A 21,084-nucleotide genomic window follows, 5' to 3' on the forward strand; every position below is an offset into this window, starting at 1 on the left:
ATATACACGTTGAAATGCCAGAAAGCTTTCTTTACCTAGAATTTCACCAGTTTTGGTAAGTGGTAAACGAGATTTCCCTCAATGTAAGGGTTTGAAGAGACAAGGTCATTTTTGTCATTTATATCGATCGTGATTTTTATTTCTGATCGCAGACAGCCCTTTTATTCATTTTCCTTTCCTATATTCCGCTGTGTATTTCCTGCTTGCGATATTTCTCGAATCATTCATACCTTTCCTTTAACAATTTCTAGACGTGCTGAAAATCAGCCTTGGTGCTTCCCGCATCCGGCCTAATTTTTCAAAGGCGGAACAACAAAACAATCTGGAGCTGAGAGTGAAATTATGATCTGCTCGCAATATCTCAACCATAATGACTTCATTAAATATGAAAGAGGGGGGGCACTTAATCTCCGCCTCTAATGGCATTACGTGGCAGCGCTGATGGCTCCCGCCTGGGGCTCCCCTTTCGGACCCTCGTTTGAGTACTTTCAACTTGCCACTCATTTAATCACTAATCCCTAATGTTGAACCTGCATTGCCTCACACATCTCATTAGTATGCAACCGTAAGCTACCGTATTACGCGAAAGACCACCCAACATTGGCATAAAGCCTCGCTGTAAGCAAGCTACGCCTCACCCTCCCATCTCAGAAGGGAAACCCGGATTGGCAGCTCCTGCTTATAATGCGGTCTCATCAAATCACAGAACCCCTCGTCCAATTAATGCCTGGCCATGCTACCTGCCAATACAATGCCATGTCTGTAATCTTTCGTTACTAACATCGACACCGTCGCATTCTCTGCAAAAAGGGGCTGTTAACGCTATCGCGATAATAAAAGTTAAAGAGAGAAAAAAAAAAAACAGACAATGTACTGGAGGCCGCAAACCTACCCACTAAGAGCGAGATCATGAAAATAAATTGTCGCGCCATTTGCAGCAGCGGAGAGTACCTGTGATTAAGTGGAAAGAAACGCACCGAATGAGGCATGAAAAGGGTGCATAAATGACAACACCAAACAGAATAAGGGAAGAGCACAAGTTACACGGGGCGATGTGCTCATCCTACGTGCTGCTTCGTGCTCGTGTCACTCGTGCGACCTTCGCGTATCGATAAGGATGTGCCGTCTATCTCCACAACGCTTTCTACTCAAGAAATGCTTCAGTCGGGCACAGAAACTCTCGTTAGACTCGGGCGGCGACAGAGCGTGAGCGCGACGTGCCTGTTGTGTCTCGGCCGGTGTGACGGACGGCTCGAGAGTAGCGTCGGCGGCGCGCTCCATGGGGAGGCCCCCGACTGCTCGCGCCGAGCCTCGAGGGTGCCCACTGCGAAGAAGGGCCAGGGAAGAAATGTCGCTCTAATTGTGCGAAAATCATTACGGTTTTGCCCCTGGCACCAGCGACGGAGCCGCAGAGCACTGCGACAATGAGCGAGAGTCGGAAATGCGGTTCCGACAGTATCAGTGCCGAAAACGCACGTGACACACTGATTTCGTAGGCAGAACGAAGAAAAAAAAAAAAAAGTGAATCGCGTCTCCTCCATGACAGGACCGTGCAAAAAAGAATTACTTCGTCCTTTCTTCTTTCATAACTTAGCTTCTCGCAGTCATCCGTGCAGGTACACCTCCCGCAAGAATAATATTAACTATTCATAGCAGTATGAGAAAATACGAGTGTATGGGCTATAGTTAAGGCAATGCTGATGAATGGTCAAGTATTTTCTATGTCGTCTTGGAAAGCCACAGTGAAAGTAATGCTTACTTTCACTCTGAAGGCATGCCTTAATTTCTTCACTACATTCGAAATGCGCAAAATACCAGCGCTAAGCCGTATACAAGTGCTAATATGGGAAAGAAACCGTCATTTGACTCACAAGAGAAACCACTTCACAACGCTACATTGTTCTCTACAGCGTCAGTACTTATAATCAAGACTTGCCGCTACCCATGCATTCGGAGGAAAGAGCAAGATATTGCTCTGGCTTTTTCAGACGACATGGCTACTGTGGAAGTGCGCCTTAGAGTGCGGAGCTCTTTCATTGGAGCGCATCCAAGGATGCGTATCGTAGATTCACTGAGATGGCGCTTTTCCCTGTAGTACGCGAAGTGCTACATTAAGCCTGAGATGCTTTGGAGATTTACTTGGTACATAAAGCATTGGGAACATGAAAGGCTATACTAGTTATGGCGACGCCTTCTCCTCTCACCCGTATTCGGCGTCTCTTAAAAGATGCGCGTTACTGATAAGTATGAAAATAATGCAGTTTGTTCGGCAAGCTAACTACAATAGGAAACGAAAAGTGCAAAGCCGAAAATCTGTTGGCGAATTAAAGCATGGCTGCAGCCAGAAAATCATTTGATGCGATCAAAATGCATTTCTTGGCAGCATTAGCCGTCTTCTCTGCAGCGTATGTCATAGTCCTTCGATTTATGACCGTGTGGTTAGTTCGTTTTCGTCTCTTTACTTGGCTCCCATAGCGGCACGAGGCAATCAGTAACCATTAACTTATCCGCACAGCTAAGATAAATATCGTTGAGGGACCAGGACGCCCTGAGAGGTTCCCACGAGGGTAGCCGCGTGATCTTTCGCTTATCATTCGCCACGACTGCAAGAGACAGATGAAAAGCATCGCTCCTAATTGGACATCGCTCGGCGTAGACATGGTCTGGCCCAAACGCAAGAAGGCGAAGCGAGGCCCCACGAAGCAACTGCTGCTCCTCGCTTCGAAATGAGTGCCTTCTGCTCGAATGATACACATCGCGTCCCCTACGCGCACATGCAGTCAGGGATTATTTTTCGAGGGCTGTGTTATCGACAATGCATCGCCAGACAAAAGAAAAAGAGGCGTATAAAATTTTATGGTAATATAAGCGGCACTTAAGCTCCGCCTTTAAGGATTTGACGCGCGTTGTTAATGGTTCCCGTTTGCTGGCACTCACTGCTGATCCTCGTTTGCGTACTAGTAGTATCTGCTCGCTTAATTGCCAATTCCTTAACTTGTGCCTCGGATATCTCACTCATTCGTACTAGCATGTAGTCCTAAGAGCTAGCACGCTATCCGTTGCCGTCCCTTCTCCCATTTGTCCCGTTTTTGTTGCGCTCTTATATTACTGTTCATCATGGCACACCAACTCGCCCAATTAGCCGTTCTTCTACGTTATCCAGCTACCGGTAGTAAACGACCATCCCACATAGATGCCCCACTTTAACCAACCCGTGGGAACGTGTCTGCATGATTTAGGAGTAGGCATCCCGCCTAAGCACCCAAGAGTCCTGAAAGATTGATTCCTATTCCACCCTCCCAACTCAAGTGAGCAATCAGAGTTGGCAGCACGCGGTCTCATGACGCCACACAACACATCGACCAATCAATGCTCAGCCATGTCGCTTAGAGCATATGCTCGCGATTTTTCGCTCACAAAGCTGACAACGCCGACGCCTTTAACGCTGTCACGTTAACAATCAACAAGTAAACTTGATTCGTAAGGGCGAGCATGAATATCAAGGTGGGAAAGGCGCGCGGTTGTAGAGGGCGGCGCAGGCCACAAAAGCGGAACATCAAATAGGCCAGCCTCGCTGCGCAAAACAACGCGCAGTCTTGACATGCCCCCGTGTGGCGTGGCTTCGTTTCTCGTTTCAGCCGGAAGTGCAATCAGAGCCGCCGCTGCTACGACGTGCGCGGCTCGAGCCAAGGATGCACCTTCCTAATTCGAGGAAGCAACGAGCGCACGCGAGCGTGATGTTAGCGCTTTTTCCCAGGAAAAACATTTCGCACCATGCCGGGAGAAGACTCAAGCGTTCGCTCCTGCACCCTCGCGGTCTTCATCCTCGCTCAATTTTTTACTGGCCCGCCGGCGCATTCACTCGGAAACCCTGCCGTCGGGCCGAAAACACTCGCCAGCGCCCTGCGCACGTCGCGTTCGGGATGCAGAAGAATTTTCCGCGCATGAAAACATAATCGCGCGCTTTCGCGCACTACATTCGGCTCGTCGAGGATTGTTTCACTAAACAATGAAAAGCGAAATTCAACGCTGATACTACGGCAGTTGCCCTGCAAAAACGAAATGCCGCTGCGCCTTCCCCTGGCACCGCATTACGCACGCGCGGAAGGGATTAAATCAAAGGGGTAAAGAACGCAAGCTCGAGTTTCTCTCCTATCATTTTCCAGGCGCGTGCTGGTAACAGAGCTAGTCCACTTTCAGAAAAAACCTTGTTTCGGCGCGGAGCTCTTGACGAAGCGAGCGCGAGAGAGCCAAGAATTAAGCCTCTGCTACCGAGGTTCAGGTGAAGGCAACGAGGCATCAAAGCGCCTTTATTTTTGGCTACGACAAAATTACCTTTACTATACGGGAGAGAACGAAACAATGTACCTCGAATAAAGGGCGCCTGCGTCTTGCTTCCCGAACTACCAGCAGGACACACTGGCGTTCCTATGCGCGGCAATGCGTTAGATATATAGTTTCAGATGCTAAACTATATGCACATGCCTACAAAATCTCAGGCGTAGCCAGCCTTCACCGAGAGAGTCATGCTTCAGCCCTCACTGTGAAAAGAAGTGCTTCAGGCCTACGCCACGCGCCATATTTGCATTTATTTCGACGCTGGTGACAAACTATGTGCTCCGGTGGCTCTCCAATTTCTGAATAAACGAGAATAAACGCTATTCTTTATTGTGCATATATTGGTGCGCAACGACCGTCTTCTTCTCACCCTAACAGCGCCTCCTTTCATTTCGTTTCCGTCGTCGAATAAAAGTGAAAACGACTAATTTTCGAGAGCAATTTCTTTTCTGAAATTCCGCGCGACGGAAGAGCCATTCAGTGAGGGCTGTAATTAATGAACTATACCTTTCAGGCTCCAACAGCGCTTTTAATCAAAGAGGGTTCCTCGTTTAATTAATTTTGCGAAGGTGCGCCGAGAATAAAGCATCGGTAACAATTTCAGGGGATAAAAGCCTGCTGTGCGACTTAATTCCACGTGGGAGTCGCGAACTTTTCCATTCAAGTGCCGAGCACCCCTTCGCTTTGAAGGTCATTTAAAGCGGACGTGGCGAAATTCCTATATTCCCACCTCGGCCACTTCTTTTCATTTTTTTCTATTAGTTTTTCAGGGGCCAGGCACTCTCCGGGACATGCGAAATGCGATCAGAACGTTCACGAGCAAAGGCTTAATTCCCGGTGCAAATTACTTCGCTTAATTATCATTCCAAAAATGTGATCATCGTTCCCCAAAAGTCATAAAGGACAGAGTTTTTTTTTTTTTTTTTCATTTCTGCAGCTTCGGTTATTGTCTTTGTACTACTTTTGTATCTGCGTTCGAATTCGTTCATCCCAGTTTGGAATCCTAGCCGCAGTCGCTCCTTGATCGTTATCGAAGATTAGATTCACCAGCGGTCGAAGGCGCCAACGCACACACACGCTCGCCTCCGAATAAACAAAGTCACCGTAATTTGAGCCATTTAGTACGATTCATGAGAAACACAGGCGCTTTACTTGAGGGTCTGAAATAAGCCAAATATCCTCAGAGCGCCGAATGAGCGGAATTTAAAAAGCCCGCCAAAGACATAGAGGCTGCGCTTAGATGCGGCTTTCACGGCGGGAGCCACGCGCGCGGCACGACAGCATGCGGCGATAAGCGTCCTGTCGGGGTCCGTTAGGCTTCTTGCAAGTGCGCCGTCACATGTTATTGCTACCGCCTGTCGAGGTCAAAACCACGCGCGCAGTTAATGAGACTGCGGAGAGGCAGCACATCGACGTCAGCGCGGATTTTCTTCACATCTCCGCGAGTAAGACAACTATCGCGGCAAATAAAACACGCGAACGCAACGCGTGAACGTCGGTTCTTCGGTAAGATATGCTCCACCGACAAAAAGTAATAATTCCGATCACGTGATGCGCACATCGCACAAGAACACGAAGCTTCGTATAGAGAGTCAATTTTAAAGAAAGAAATAACCAGGAAGAAACACACACACACACACACACACACACACACACACACACACACACACACACACACACACACACACACACACACACACACACACACACACACACACACACACACACACACACACACACACACACACACACACACACACACACACACACACACACACACACACACACACACACACACACACACACACACACACACACACACACACACACACACGCACGCACACGCACACGCACGCACACACACACACACACACACAAAGAAAAAAAAAACAAGAACACGGCAGCGGCCACTATATAAGGGGAAGCGCTTATTATACACAGCTATCTGCTCAAGCGGTCAGTTTGTTTGTTTTTTCGCTCGCACTTAGTGCGAGCGGATCTGAGTGACGCCTTCTCTCTCACGTTTTGCGACCTTTGAAAATGAAAAAAAAAAAAAAAAAAAAAAGCAGATGAAACTGTCGACAGATCGCGGTCGACGCTGCCAGAGGTTACCGCGAAAGGATGGACGCAGCACGCATCACGAGCGCTTCTCGTGTGCACGATAGCCGCACAAGGGTACATGGCACTGCCGAGAATAGTGGGACTTTCCAAACGCCGCTAGCCTACTCGCTATAGCTTCTGACCGCGAACGTCGCGAAGCCGGACGTTCACAGAGATGGTGGAGAGCGGTATTTACCTCTTATTTGAGGCGTCGAGGAAATGAGCGCAGCATCGCCGCGGCGAGGGTGCGGCCGACTTTAGGCGCTCTGCTAACTTCTTTGTCCTCTCACCACATGGCTGTCACGATTATCTCATGTGGACTTGGATCACTCGTCCTCACAATGATGAGAATGACTGTCTGGCTAAACCACTATTAGCGGCCGGGCACAGGCGCTAAGTTCTATAGCCACATTAAAAAGGAAAGAAAAGAGAAAAATGATGACAGGAGGGAGGGTATTGCGATGATATAAAAATAAAGGAGGAGAAAGAAGGACATGCGCGAAAAAGAGAAAGCAGACGAAGACGGAAGTGCACGCGGAGTACAGTAAACGAACTAGGCGACAGATAAACGTTTGCAGCATTATTGAGAGCTCCGTTTTCTCATGAACTTAAGCGCGGTTTTGTTTTAATTGGGCGCTGTTTAATGAAGCAAATTAAAAGCAAGCCGTGAACCGCAGCACCGAGTTTGTTAGTACGATAGAAACTGCATAGGCGATCCTGAATGAGGATGCATTACAAAGGCATTCGATGTCTTCTGGCCGTGTAGCTATAAAAAGGCAGGTTACGAGACGGAGGCCACGTCGCTTCCTGACTCGTTCGCAATCGCCTCGCATTTTTTCGAAATCCCGCACGGCAATTTAAGCGAGGGAGGGTGATTTTTGCTCGCTTTACTCTAGCGTTCACGCCATCCACGCAAAAGATAAACATCGAAGAACGTCATACTTATGATAGCGAGTCTTGTAACGTGGCAAAAATATGAGGCAGTGGAAAACAAAAAATGAAATAAAGACGGCGCGCCTCTCTCGGCCAAGAACCTGAGTCCCGGCCAAGAACCTGAACGTCCCTACATATTGTTTCCTGAGCGCGCACGGACTCCCCATAGTCCACGTACGTGGCTGCAGACCGGCGAACATGGTATCGGGACGAACCAGCCATCACGCTTTGCGAATACCGCGCCGTCCTACCTCGCAAAACGTGCAGGCGGTGGGTTCCGCCTCATGATTTCACTTTCCGGCGACGTTCTTCACCGCTGCACAAACTGCTGCCCGTATATCACTACCGCGTTCTACTCTCGTTCGTGCGGCCGGATCCTTTCTTATACCCCCAGAGAGCGGTATTTATTTAATGCAAGAGGGCATAACAGCAAAGCAGAACCGAAACTTAAAAGCCACGTTGACTTTGCTCGTCGGTCCCAAGGGTAGACTTTTGCTGGGTAAGCGCAACGCCGCAGCCGTAGGCCAGCAAATCCTGGAAATTAAAATACATAGTTGCCAGCGGAGAACAGCGTTCATGCACATTACAGCTTTGGCAAATAGAGGATGGGTGGGTGGAGGGAGGGACTGATTTTCCCTTGTTCAAACGGTTACAACTTGTGCGCCAGTTTCGTACTTGCAACATACATTGGTGGAACCCAGCCGTATTGCGTCGTGTTTTTCCGTTTGCTTCTTTTTGCGAACATTCCTGTTTTCGGAGCTGCGAACACTGATAAAATTAAACACCTTTCTGTGTAACAAGAATGTCTGCTTGGCGCGACGACTCGTTTTTTTTTTTTTTTATTTTTTTTTTCTTTCGCGACATCCGACTCCGGCAAAGCACGTATGCTGGGACGCGCCGCTGGCCGAGAAGAATTTCCAATTAGGGGGACAGAAAGCTCTCTGCTTCAGTCTTAACTTGGAACGCCCTGATTCAACGTTAATTGGAGGAGCACCCGGGATTGCATAAAATATGCGTACTCTGAACGAATTTGTCTCGACGCTAGCGCGACAGCATCCATTTCTCTGCGGCTAGGGATAGCAGATTGAATAAAAATATTCCATCGCTTAACTTTCTCGCACGGGAAGCAAGGAATTAAACCGCGCTCTGCGGGGCGACCGAGGATGTATTTTCTGTTTTGTGCCGATATCCAGACGGCGCTCTCTGTTTCTTTCCCTTCTTTGCTGGCTGATGCGAAGGCCCCGTTAGTCTGTAATTTCTGCACCCGGAGCTTTGCTCATTTATTATTTCGTCGCTTCTTCGCTCGCTAGCACTCTCTTGCTCTCCGCGCTGTGTTTTCACACCCTACTTAACAATCGCACAGCACGAGCGCGTTTGTCAACAGGACTGGAAGGTTCACTCATCTCTTCAAGTTTCGTTTTCAACCGTCTCATAATTGATATAGTTGGTCTTTCCACACCAGAGAAAAACGTGCTTTGTCTTGTTTTTCCTGGCCCCGCTGGCCTTTTCTAGATTTTAAGTGCTTTTTTTTTATAACCGTTGCTTAAGGAGCGCGGGCGTCTGCTGCAGGCTCGGACGTTTGTGAGGCAGCAAGGCACGCGTTGATCGCCGATAAAATTGGTTTTAAACATTTTCCTGCCAGGCGATTCTAAGCCCGTGACGTCATTACCTAAAAGGACGCGTTGCCACTGTTTTGAAGTGAATGCCGGTGTAGCGTAGACTCTATGGCTTGCCCACCCAAACAGCGGTGGTGACGCATGCATTTTACCTACGAGATCGGCCAGTGATAGTGGTAATTGCGTGCAGTTTTTTACTACTTTTTTAGCTTTAAAAGTCTCGCATCTGGTGAAAACAGTCTTTTTGTAATGATTTTTTTCTTGTTTTTTTTTTTTTTTTTTTTTCAGAAGGGTATAACACGACAATGTTGATGTTTTCCGCCTGCTGCCCCCCTGCGGATCCTGCTTGCTTATCAACTAATCCTTTAATTTGTTCCTCTATTACTCACAGATGCCCCTTAGCATACACTCCTAAACTAGCCATCATGTGAAAGACCACCCGGCATAGATATCAAGCCCCGCTTTAACCAAGCTGTGAACGTGCTTGTCTATACGCGGGATACAAGTGCCCCGTACGGCTCGCTTCCCATCTCACAGTCGCATTTCAAAGGGTCTACTCGAGTTGGCAGCTCCTACCGCCCCGCCGGGGTGGCGCAGTGGTTACGACGCTCGACTACTGTACCCAAGAATGCGGAATCGAATTCCGGCCTCCACGGCCGCTTTTCGATGGAGGCGAAAAGCAAGGCGCCCGTGTGCTGTGCTATGTCAGTGCACGTTAAAGAATCCCAGGTGGGAAAAATTTCCGGAGTCCTCCACTAAGGCGTCTTTTTCATAGACTGAGTCGTTTTGGGACGTTAAACCTCACACACCAAACCAAGCTCCTACCACTTCGGTAATTTCACGTGGTCTAGTGACGTCACACAGCCCGAAGACCAATCAAAGACCGGCCATGTCATATGCCACCTGCTACCTGCCATAGCCATGCGTGCCGGCGATGTTTTGCTCACAGCGCCAACGCTGGATGTTTTTTAGAGACATTTTGGGGGCATTTAACGCTGCCACGTTAAAACGTGGTATTCGGTCAATACACGTCCAACGTCCAATTGTCCTCAATGTTCCATTTACCAATAATCCGTGCGCACTATAACAACGATGGCTTTAGTAGACTCGTTCATTATCAATCGGCCAAAGCAATGCTGCGTCAGCTGCACATTGAAGCGAATTGCGACATCACGGTTGCCCGAAACAAAATGTAGCGGCTACAACGGAACCCAAGGACGGCTATCGATTCTGTGCTCTATTACGGGCCCCTCTAACCACTGTTCGCTGGGAAAAGTTTCGTTTGTCATGCAGTTGCGAGGACATGCCTGCGCTTGCTGGTTTATTGCTTTCGTTGGTGGCGTTTGACACGGCAGTGTGCACATGAACACTCTCGGTAGTTTCTACCTTTTATGCTGTTTTGTCGTTCAGTATGTAAAAGACGATATGATCAGTGGCGACGAAGATCACGGAAAACTCTGTGCATTATAAAATCACTCTATACATTATAAAGTCTGGGGACAAAAACGACCTATTGCCTTCCGAGGTCTTGAGTACCGTCAGTTGTAAGACTACTACAGACAGACTCAAAATATACGTAAGAGAAAGAACCAAGTGGCTAGAAATTTATAAAGATAGCAAGGAAGAGAAGGAAGAAAATCTTCCGCGAGAACCAACCCGAGAACTCAGGTCTCGGTTATTTTCTCGTATAGTTCCTGCCAAACATAATCAGTAGATGAGAACTTTGTTTTTGTTTTGTTGTTTTTTACTTCGTTTCTTCACGGAGATGAGCTCTCCTTCTTTGCGGATCTGAAGCTCGATTCGGTTTCTTCCAGCTAAAAATGTGGACTCTGCCTCCACTGGTGCTTAAACAGGGCACCGATATCTTGGTTTGGTCCCGTAATTGAATTGAAACTTGAGAGCCGCGGTCGATGAACGGAGCTCGTGTGGGTGAAGCACGAATGAAAAGAACCTCTCCAGCAGACAGTGCCTGTGCGAGGCGAGCTTCTCGTGTCAGCAGTTCTGCTCCCCGGCTCATTTCGAGCGCTCCGCAGTGGCCGCGCACTGAAACGCACTGAGAGCCCTTTTATGAGGATATCGCAAGACCTTTTACATACGCCCATGCACAAAGGAACAATTCGGCGGTATGACTCGTTCGAGCACCGTCGACAGTGCGGCGACTTCCGAGAGTGCTCGAGCACACGTGACGCACACGAAAGCCTTTCTGGAGGAAGCCAACGCGTCGCGAGTAGACGAACAGCGCTTCCTGAGTATGGTATACGTCTAAAGGTGTATAGAGAAATTGGTGCAAGACACTCGTTCGGCACGTAGCGCTGCGTACTGGTTAAGAAGAGCAGAAAGTTGGGCAAGTTGGTTGACAATCGTGGCTGAAAAAAGCGCGAACTGGGAACAGGGACGGAAAAAGAACTGTCCTTGTCGTTCTTTCTCCGTCCTTGTTTCCAGTTCGCGCTTTTTGCAGCCATGTACTGGTTAAGGCTTAGCGTCATACATGGCGCAAAAGATTGGTCGGCTTATCTAGCCCGATTGCTCGAGGAGAAATGAAGAGTGGATCTAAAGAAAACGTGATAATGACTATAACAAGCGGCGCCAAAGCGAAACCATCCAGGGCTACGAGGTACGTCAGAGCGGACTGCTCAGAAGCAGTTCCGTCAGCTTGGAATTCTCGAAAATATCCGACATACCAGTATCAACGATGCTTATGTAATCTGACTCCACCAGAATGACGCTGGCGCGTTAGATACCGAACCTGAAAGCCCTTGTTGTCAATATATATATTTATTAAAGTCAAAGAACGTGGTTTGGGCTCTCACTAGCACCAGAGGTTCGTATTGCTCCTACTTTCAAGTTAATCATTTTGCACCCATAAAATAGTTATAGTACCATTTCACGTCAACAGCATGAGTTTAAAATATCCCATGTTTTCGTTGGGCTCGCCGGCTGATGGCTTCTGTGTAACGTATTGACGTTCCCCGAAAACTGCAGCAGCGGAAGTGCCGGGTGCGTCACTGAAAAATAAAACGCAACCTTACGTTTTGTTCCAGCCTGAAGCGCAGTACGGAAACTGAAGTGAAATACATTAATAAAATAGTTTTATGGACTAAAATTACTTACTGTTAAGAGCATAATGCATCGGTGGCGTCCGTTGCACCATTTTTACGATGTTGAATTAGTTAACTAGAAAACTCGCGGCGGCGTAAATCCGTAAAAAGAGTTTAAAGCATGTTAAAAGGCGATTGTTGCTGAGAGCTTCTCTGAGCGCAACCTAAAGCGCACTGAAGACAGGAATTGATTACGGTGAAGGTAATTGTATAGTATAACCGTTGCCATACCGTCACATCCTGGCTGCTGGCTGGGGTCGCGGCTGCTTTTAGGAACAAAAACTTGGCGTTATGCAACCTAAAGGGGAACTTACCCCTGGAAATACGGTAGTAACTTATTTAAATGTTGTGAGTTTAAAAAAATAAAAACTGTACCTACAGGAATCGAACATATATCTTGAAATCGGGTACGGGTGTGGTGTGAATCCATTGCACCACAGAAGCAACGGGAAATGCGGCCTTTAAATGCGCTCTTATCGTTTTCATTAAACATACTAAGGATGGCGCGACGGACGCAACTGGCATGATCAGATGATTATGGCAAGCAATTTTAATCATGCAAACTATTCTATCGTGTGTGCATTTTATTTTATGCACTGCAATGCATGCTAAAAAAAAAACACATATTACTTTATTGACTTCTTTATTTCTGTTTTATTTTTTAGTAACGCCACCCGGCACTTCCGTTGCTGCAGTTTTCAAGGAATGGCAATACGCTTCTGTGTATCCTAATGAGCCCCTTATTTCCCTGCATTTTTCTGGAGTGCTCGGTTATTCCGGTTACATTGGCTTCCCCTCTGGTCGCAGTACATAATTACGGTTCATTTTCGTTTCATGTTTGCAGCGTTAATGTATTTCCGTAAGAATATAGTGTGTCTCCATCACTACAACGCATGGCAAAGGAGTCCCGGCAGTGTGCATGTCGTTCGGCTTTCGCGCCTTGGCGGATCAAAATCGGAACTTCGTTTACAAGTAAAAGAACGCTGAAGCAGCGTTAGCTCAGAATACGGGGGAAAAAAAAGACAGCTTGCGCAATGGGGTCTCTGGCCTAGGTGCCGCTGTTCCGACACCGGCTTTTGCAAGCTGATAAGAAGATAATCCGGTGGAAACACACACACACACACACACACACACACACACACACACACACACACACACACACACACACACACACACACACACACACACACACACACACACACACACACACACACACACACACACACACACACACACACACACACACACACACACACACACACACACACACACACACACACACACACACACACACACACACACACACACACACACACACACACACACACACACACACACACACACACACACACACACACACACACACACACACACACACACACACACACACACACACACACACACACACACACACACACACACACACACACACACACACACACACACACACACACACACACACACACACACACACACACACACACACACACACACACACACACACACACACACACACACACACACACACACACACACACACACACACACACACACACACACACACACACACACACACACACACACACACACACACACACACACACACACACACACACACACACACACACACACACACACACACACACACACACACACACACACACACACACACACACACACACACACACACACACACACACACACACACACACACGCGCGCGCGCGCGCGCACGCACGCACGCACGCACGCACAAAAGCTTTCAAGTAGCGAGGTGTTTAATCTAACTGAGTGCGAGTAATGGAATAAAAAAAAAGGAAAACTACAGCCTATTTAGCTTAATTGACCAAATGCGAAGTTGTGGGCATATAGCACCTGACACGTTAGTGAATTCCAAACTTGTAGCTCGTTGTTGCAACTTTTCATTCTCGTCGTACCGGCGTCGGCTCGGAGCCCCTGTGTTTGGATATCAACAGCGGGCGCCTATCTGATGCCCACGAGTGTGCGAAGCGCCGCTCTCTCTCTCACTGGCCAAGTCTGTGTGACGCGTCGTCATTTCATGTGACAAAACCATGTGACGACGACATGCAATACACAGCGCGAGAGAGTGGTAGTTAAACACATGCAGGGTGTCCAGATGCTGCGATGACGATTAAGCGCCCATTTTCCTATACTGTTTGCACCCACTGTTCAAAGACGTAACGGTTCTTTGTGGCGTTTTCTTAAGGAGGTTTCTGTTCCATTCCATTCCCACTTGCACGTTTTCCCTTAGAGTACTTGTATACAGTCTCTCCAGAAGACAAGTTACAAAGGTTCTAATCGAGGCGTGATTTCTTGCACCGATGTATTGACGGCCTTACGAAAGCCTTAGCGGATGTGTATTTAATCTGCCGCCATGACGCACACGATCTTCCCTGTTAAAACGTGGCTTCGCGTAAAAGGTACATTTGTGTTGCGGTCAGTGAACAGCCGCTTGTGTCAGCAGCCAGAGGCTATTAATCATTGTTCTGTGTTTTATCGCAATGCCATGCTTTCAATTCAGCAGGAGGAGGAGGGGGGGGGGGTTGGGTTCTTTAGCGGATTCTTAAACGGGAGATTATATTATAATGGTCTTTTGTGGGGCTAGTTGTTTATCTATTCAGACAGGTGCGCAGGCAGTTATGTTCGCATCTATCTGCGCTACTGTACCTGTCGAAATAGGGGTTACGCGCAATACTATATAAGATTTTAGTCTGTAGTGGAAAGTGCTAAAGTTCCATGTGCCACTTTTGTGTTCCTGAGAAAGTTTAGTCCATAAAAAAGCTGCATGATAGATCGCCAACAAAGTCACCACGCCCCTTGAAGACAGAGAGCAGCTTTGTCTCTTTTTTTTTCTTTTTTTTTTTTTTTTTTTGGGGGGGGGGGTGAAGGAGAAGGAACTTGTCTGTGTGCCTTAATGGTGATGTGCGAGCAAAGTGACAGCAGACCACTGGCGTGGCTTTGTATAGCAAAATCACAGGACGCGGCCTGGTTATGTAAGGCTTCGAGCCTGGCAGTGGTGCTGCACTTCCATGCAATGAAAAAAGAATAGCGCTAATGGCACCGTTCTCCAATGCAGTGTTTAGCGACGCTGATCCGTTGGCAATGCCGGGAGATCCAAACCCTGTTGCGGCAACGTTTATCTTGTTTTCTTTCGAGCTCACAGTAGTACCCCCATGCACAACAGCTAACCTTCTGGGTTCAAGCTCCTGACTGACACAGTTAAAACTGGCTTCGAATGTAAAACTGGAAAAAGAATTCCCGCCCATATTCTCATTGCGACACGGAGGATGACGGAGAGGGAGCAAGCGTAAGCAAATCTGATCGGAAAGCATGCAATGCAGCTTGTGCACGAAAGCAAATAAAAACGCTCTAGGCGCTGCAGCAATTGGAAAAGCAAGAATTAGCCGGTCACCAAATTTTCCGTCCTCATGACAGCAACCGTGCAACACATCAAATGACAACACGCTACAGTATATATAGAAAGGAGCAGAGGACTGCATCGATTGCCCACCGTTGCAACAGGGATAATTGCATGATAGCACTTGAACAGGGAATTGCTTAACATGCGCCACGGAGGGATGAGCCCAGCTCAGCATTCATCGCGCCTAACTATTCGGCTACCACTGAAGAACATAATACAACAAGCGTTGCCTGAACCGAAAAACCGTCATAATTTGTCAGAAATACGGTGGCTCGTGTAGCCTCAAATTCGCGATAACGGCGCCAATTAAGCTTGAGATATCTCCAAATGCATCTCGTCGTTGCCTAAGCCAGATTAAGGAGGCTAAGCTGAAGCAAGGGGAGAACGTTTCGCTAATATTTAGCTGTGCCATCATGATACTTCCAAGAGTGCTTGCTCAAAGAGAGATGGGTGAATCCACGAGAGATCAAACTGCCCAGTTATTTGGTATTTTTGTCTTCTTTGGTTTTTAAGTATGCTTTGCGCGTGATATTGAATATATCAATAGTGAAATTATTTTCATCTGACGGTAATACTTCGGAAAAAAAAAAATGAACGATGTCACGGCGCAGGCCGCATTTTCGTGCATAGAGCTATGTCTGGAGTTTGCAACGACGTCTGAGTGGATTTATGCAATTCACTAGGAATATAACTCTGCGAATTGAATTTACAGGTGGTAAGAAGTATATTAGGCTTGTTTACACTGTTCTGAGTATTCAGGTAGAACGAAAGGAAGAAGATGGTCTGCACGGTGTAAAAAAGAAGAACCGAACAAGGGTAAATAGGGTACGCCTCAGGTCGCAGATGAGCCAACGTTTCGACAAGTGGACTTGTCGTCGTCTATGTATTCTGAGTAAGTTAGTTGTTTCTGTAAAAAAATTGAAACACAGGTAAAATACAAAGTTAAGCTATGTTTCTGAATTTTTTTCCTGCTCGACTTTAATTCGCTGCGCCTTTAAATCTACGTAGTTATCGGGTGCGTATGTAATAAACAATCGTACTGATTTGCATTGCTAGCGAGCGAAGGTAAGCATAGCAAATACAATGCCAAATATTGCATTTTTAACTATAAGACTTCTTTTCAAAAATAATAGATAAAAAAAAAACACCTTAGATTTTTCTCACATTTTTACAGGAAGTGCTCAGAAAATACGCTGGCAAGAATATATAAAAAAAATGTTGCATTATATTGTTCCTAATAAAGTTATGTTAGCTAAAACTTACCACTTTTCAAGAGTCGGCAAAAGAACCTGATTAACGCTTGGAAAAAAGCTACTACGCCTTTCGGCATTTTGAATTTTTCCCGAAATGCCAAGTCTGAGATATTTTTGAGCCCTTCAGGGAATAATCAAAATTTTTAAATTTTCAGCGATGGTTATCCAGTATTTTGGCGCCCAAACCGAAATAGCATGAAAGCAAAGAACGAACACAAAACCGAAGAGAACGATCTCGTGGTTGATTTCTCCTTTCAATCAGCTTGTATCGAAATTGTACGTAGTTTGATTTGCGGACTCCTGTCTACATGTGGTATATTATTTTGCCTTGGCAGTAGAGAGTAAGACTACCACTTCTGAAGAATAAATGCGAGGTAGCGTATATAAAGACCTTTAGGACAGCGTAAACCGCTATGATAACACGAATTCATTTCAAAATATTTTTATTTTTTTCATGGGGTTCGCAGCCGTTCAGCCCACAAATAAAACCTTCTTGGCACCTGTATTGCCTTGTGCAGTGAACCACATGTGTCATGAGCGTATTCCTGTCACAAGTGGCAAGTTTTTCCACTCATGTTTTTTTTGTGCTCACGAAATTGCTGAAGTTCATCTGCAGGCGCAAGGATCAGTCGTACGTTCTTCAGACTTCCGGATAAGTTAGAGACTATTTCAGATGCAGATGTTATCACAGTGGTGTTGTATGCTTTAAGCTTGTTACCTCGTTGGGTACTACTGCAGTCCAGTTCTCTGGAAAGTCAAAGTGCAACACCACACCCCCCTGCTTTTCACATCGCTTTGCGTCATGTATAGCTCGAGCTTGCGTCTTCCTGATGTATTCATGTGGTATCGAATAGCTAATCCAGGTAGAAAGCTCTTGCATAAATGCACTCGTCTGTGCTATCTTTTTCAGGAGGTTGCCGTTTTCCCATACGGCGTAAGTGATTTCGATTCCTTCAGGTACTCCTAATGTTGTTACAGTTAAGCTGTCTTTTTTCGTACACATCTCGTAATCACCCAACCAGCATTTCTCCAACAGTGAGCTGCATAGACATAAGTGTTTCAATTCATCAAGTGTGTAGGCATCCCCCGTTATTCTTTGCAATGCAGAATGGCAAAGAGAGGTCTTCGCGCACTAAACGCACGAGCAGACTTCTTGCTGAGGCGAAAGCAAAACCCACCACGGCCAAAGGGAATAAAACTTCGAAAGTCCCATGGTGTTATCGGGGTTAGCTTTTTTGAATATGCGGTATGCTTCTCGGACTAAAGGTGTCATAAACCTTTTGGGAATGTGTTCTTTACTCTCGTCTACAAGGACATATACAACGTCTTTTTTTGTTCGGGCTCTGTCGAGAACAGCCATACTCATCTTTTGTATAGTAGCCTGTACTTCGCCGGGGATCAATCGGTGCCTTTCGCACGGGTCCGGAGCGCACCGCACCCCGCGCTTCTCGCGCCACCTTCCAGACTTGTAAAACATGTATTTGGTAAATTTTGGAAATATTGCTTGGATTATTCTCGGCTCAAGATTCATTGGCAACAGGGTCAAGAGGCGGAGACGTTTCTGATAAGACAAGGCATAATCGTAGGCTTGTTTGCAAGTTTTTGGGCCATTCGGTGCAGTTTACGCAGCCGTCTTTTAACGCTTCGCAACCATTCTTGTTGGCTGTGGGTGTATTGCAAGCAGGGTTCATCTGTTGTACTGTGCCTTCTCTTTGCTGAGCATTTTCTGTGGCGCAGATCCATGGGAGACAAGGCATCAGACAAATGTTCATACCGGTAGCGCTCTTCTTCTTCAGATATGCATTCCTCCGTTGTTTCAGCAGCGGACAGCATTTCTTTAAACCGTTTAAAACAGTTCTGACAGTGATGGTCATTATCCGAGATTAGACACGCAGCTGGTGGCAAAATCTTCACCAAGGAATTCCTGTCAATATCTTGCACTGAACGAAAATTCCTCTGGAATGGAATTTTCTTTTTATGTACCTTAAGATCATCATCAGCAGCAGCCTGACTACATCCACTGCAAGGCGAAGGCCTCTACCATATTTCTCCACTTAACCCGGTTCTGTGCTAGCTGCACCCACTTGACCCCTGCGAACTTCTTAACCTCATCCGCCCACCTAACTTTCTGCCGCCCCCTGCTACGCTTTCCTTCCCTTGGAATCCAGTTTGTTACCCTAAGCGACCATCGGTTATCCTCTCTACGCACTGCATGTCTTGCGCATGCCCGTTTCTTCTTCTTGATTTCCACTAGAATGTCAGTAACTTGAGTTATTTTTCTGACACACACTGCACGCTTTCTATCTCTTAATGCTACCCCTTAATGTTACCCCTACCAATAACTGCGTAGATTTAAAGGCGATGCGAATTAAAGTCGAGCAGAAAAAAAATTCCAACGTATAGACTAATTTTGCATTTTACCTGCTTTTCAAATTTTCTACAGAAAGCACTAACTTACTCAGAATGGCGGAAACAAGCCTAATTGACTCCTTACCACCAGTAAATTCAACTCGCAAAATTATACTCCTAGTGAATTGCATAAATTCACTCAGACGTTACAAAATCCAGACATAGTGCTATGCCCGAAAATGCGGCCTGCGCCGTGACATCGTTCATATTTTTTTTTCTCCGGAAGTGTTACCCTTAGGGCAAAAATAAAATCACTATTGATATATTTAATACCACGCGCACAGCATACATAAAAACGAAGGAAAACAAAAATACCAAATTATTGCGCAGTTTGATCTCTCGTGGAATCACCCAGGTGCAAAATCAACGGCTCACAGCTTCGACAAGTGTTGGAACCTGCTTACGGAGGATATTTTCCCGCCTGTAAGCTCCTTGGTCATAAAAACGTTTCAGATAAATTTCCTGTAGTGGCAGTCACGGTAGCGGTCGTAATCGCGCCGAACGAGAATATTGTTGCTATCCGATTAATACGCCCTGAATTTGGTAACCAATTTTGTAACCAATGTAAATAGAGTAACCAATCACGAGGCTTCATCATAACTGGCTTTGGCAAGAATGTGGAGAGGTCGTGTGTGGGGGAGTGCGGCCTGCGCTGTCGTCCTAAATTGAGCAAACTAACCGTAAGGCAGGTCTCGCAGTTCTCACGTACAACCTCGCGTAGAAGCGAATCATCCGCGCAGCACCTGCAGCGAGCCGCGGCGGCCCGTGCGCATACTGCGGGAAGACGTCGCACTCCCGGATGCGAGTGCCGGCCCTGCGGGCAGAGAGCTCGTCGATCATGCCACCTCGCGGCTCTTTCATGCCGCCGCACTGCCGTCCGTCTCCTAGCCTCGACACACAAGGTACAGCGACGGCAGGCGTGCGTTAAATAAAAACGCCGGACGCGAGCGCTGTCGGGCGAAGGCTTCATGGAAGCCGTGCAAGAGCTGGAACCTTCAGGTTCCAGCTCTTGCACGGCTCACGGTTTTTTGCTCTTTTTTGCACGGTTTTTTGCACGGTTTTTTTGCTCTTGCAAAAAAAAAAAGGAATAAAACAGGACAACAATCCCAGAAGAATGAGCTGGAACCTTCACAAAAAAAAAAAAAAAAAAAAAAAAATGGGAACCAGGAACCCAGAAGAATGAAAGGACAGTTCACCCAGTTTGGTGTACATCCAGCTATAGGCGCCGGCAGGAAAGGATAAGAACGTATCGGGCGCATCTCTCTGCACCCGTGTAGAGCGAGCGTATCTGACAAGTGAAGAACGGCTCTTTTGTCTGTGGGAGTGGGTTGCTCGAGGCTACGCGGTGTCAATGGAGACAGCTTTTTCGAGGAAAACATCCATTCTCTCGCCCTGGCGCAAGTCGCACAAACTTCTCGACGAGGCCTGTCTTCGCCTAACGGTGAACGGCGAAGAACTGAGAAACGAAACGTGACTCTTCATTCGTTGTGATCCCAGATTAACACACGACGTATAAAGTTGTGACGGCATTCACGTTCTATTTCTAGAAATGAAGAAAACTAAAAACAAAGAATGACGAAGTAAAGAAGAGTAGAAGAATACCGTCGTCTTCGCTTCAGCAGTAGTGAAAAAGCGTCAATTAAGCGTAACCAGAAGGAGAGTGACAGGCCGAGGGCACGATCATGTGACAACCCCGTGCACATAGGCGCATGCATTGACCTTCGAACTAACTTTCCCAAAAGACATGGAACAAAGATTCCAATGTGTATCTTCCTTCTGTTCTAAGTCGCGCTGTTCTTGAAAATGGCATACAATCTCGCCCTAGCATCAGTTCTAACGGGAAAAGGCATGATAGCCTTCCTAGTTGTTTCACGTTCGAGAAGACCGACCTGACCGG

The 21,084-nt window shown here is 46.9% G+C and overlaps 1 protein-coding gene, 1 long non-coding RNA gene and 1 pseudogene across 12 annotated transcripts in view; 1 reads left to right on the plus strand and 2 right to left on the minus strand.

Annotated features, from left to right (window-relative positions):
• The window catches only part of LOC146204634 (inactive dipeptidyl peptidase 10-like), a 272,165-nt gene that overhangs the window by 124,832 nt on the left and 126,249 nt on the right, over nucleotides 1-21,084 (minus strand). The window lies entirely within an intron of this gene.
• LOC146204635 (uncharacterized) overlaps nucleotides 1-21,084 on the plus strand; it is a 142,740-nt gene that overhangs the window by 19,151 nt on the left and 102,505 nt on the right. The gene's annotated exons all lie outside the window — the stretch shown is intronic.
• LOC146204636 (uncharacterized) lies at nucleotides 1,161-20,048 on the minus strand (annotated as a pseudogene).

This window comes from Amblyomma maculatum, chromosome 1 (genome assembly GCF_055883805.1).
Source record: "Amblyomma maculatum isolate TAMU_Amacu chromosome 1, ASM5588380v1, whole genome shotgun sequence".
NCBI classification, from domain to species: Eukaryota; Metazoa; Arthropoda; class Arachnida; order Ixodida; family Ixodidae; genus Amblyomma; species Amblyomma maculatum.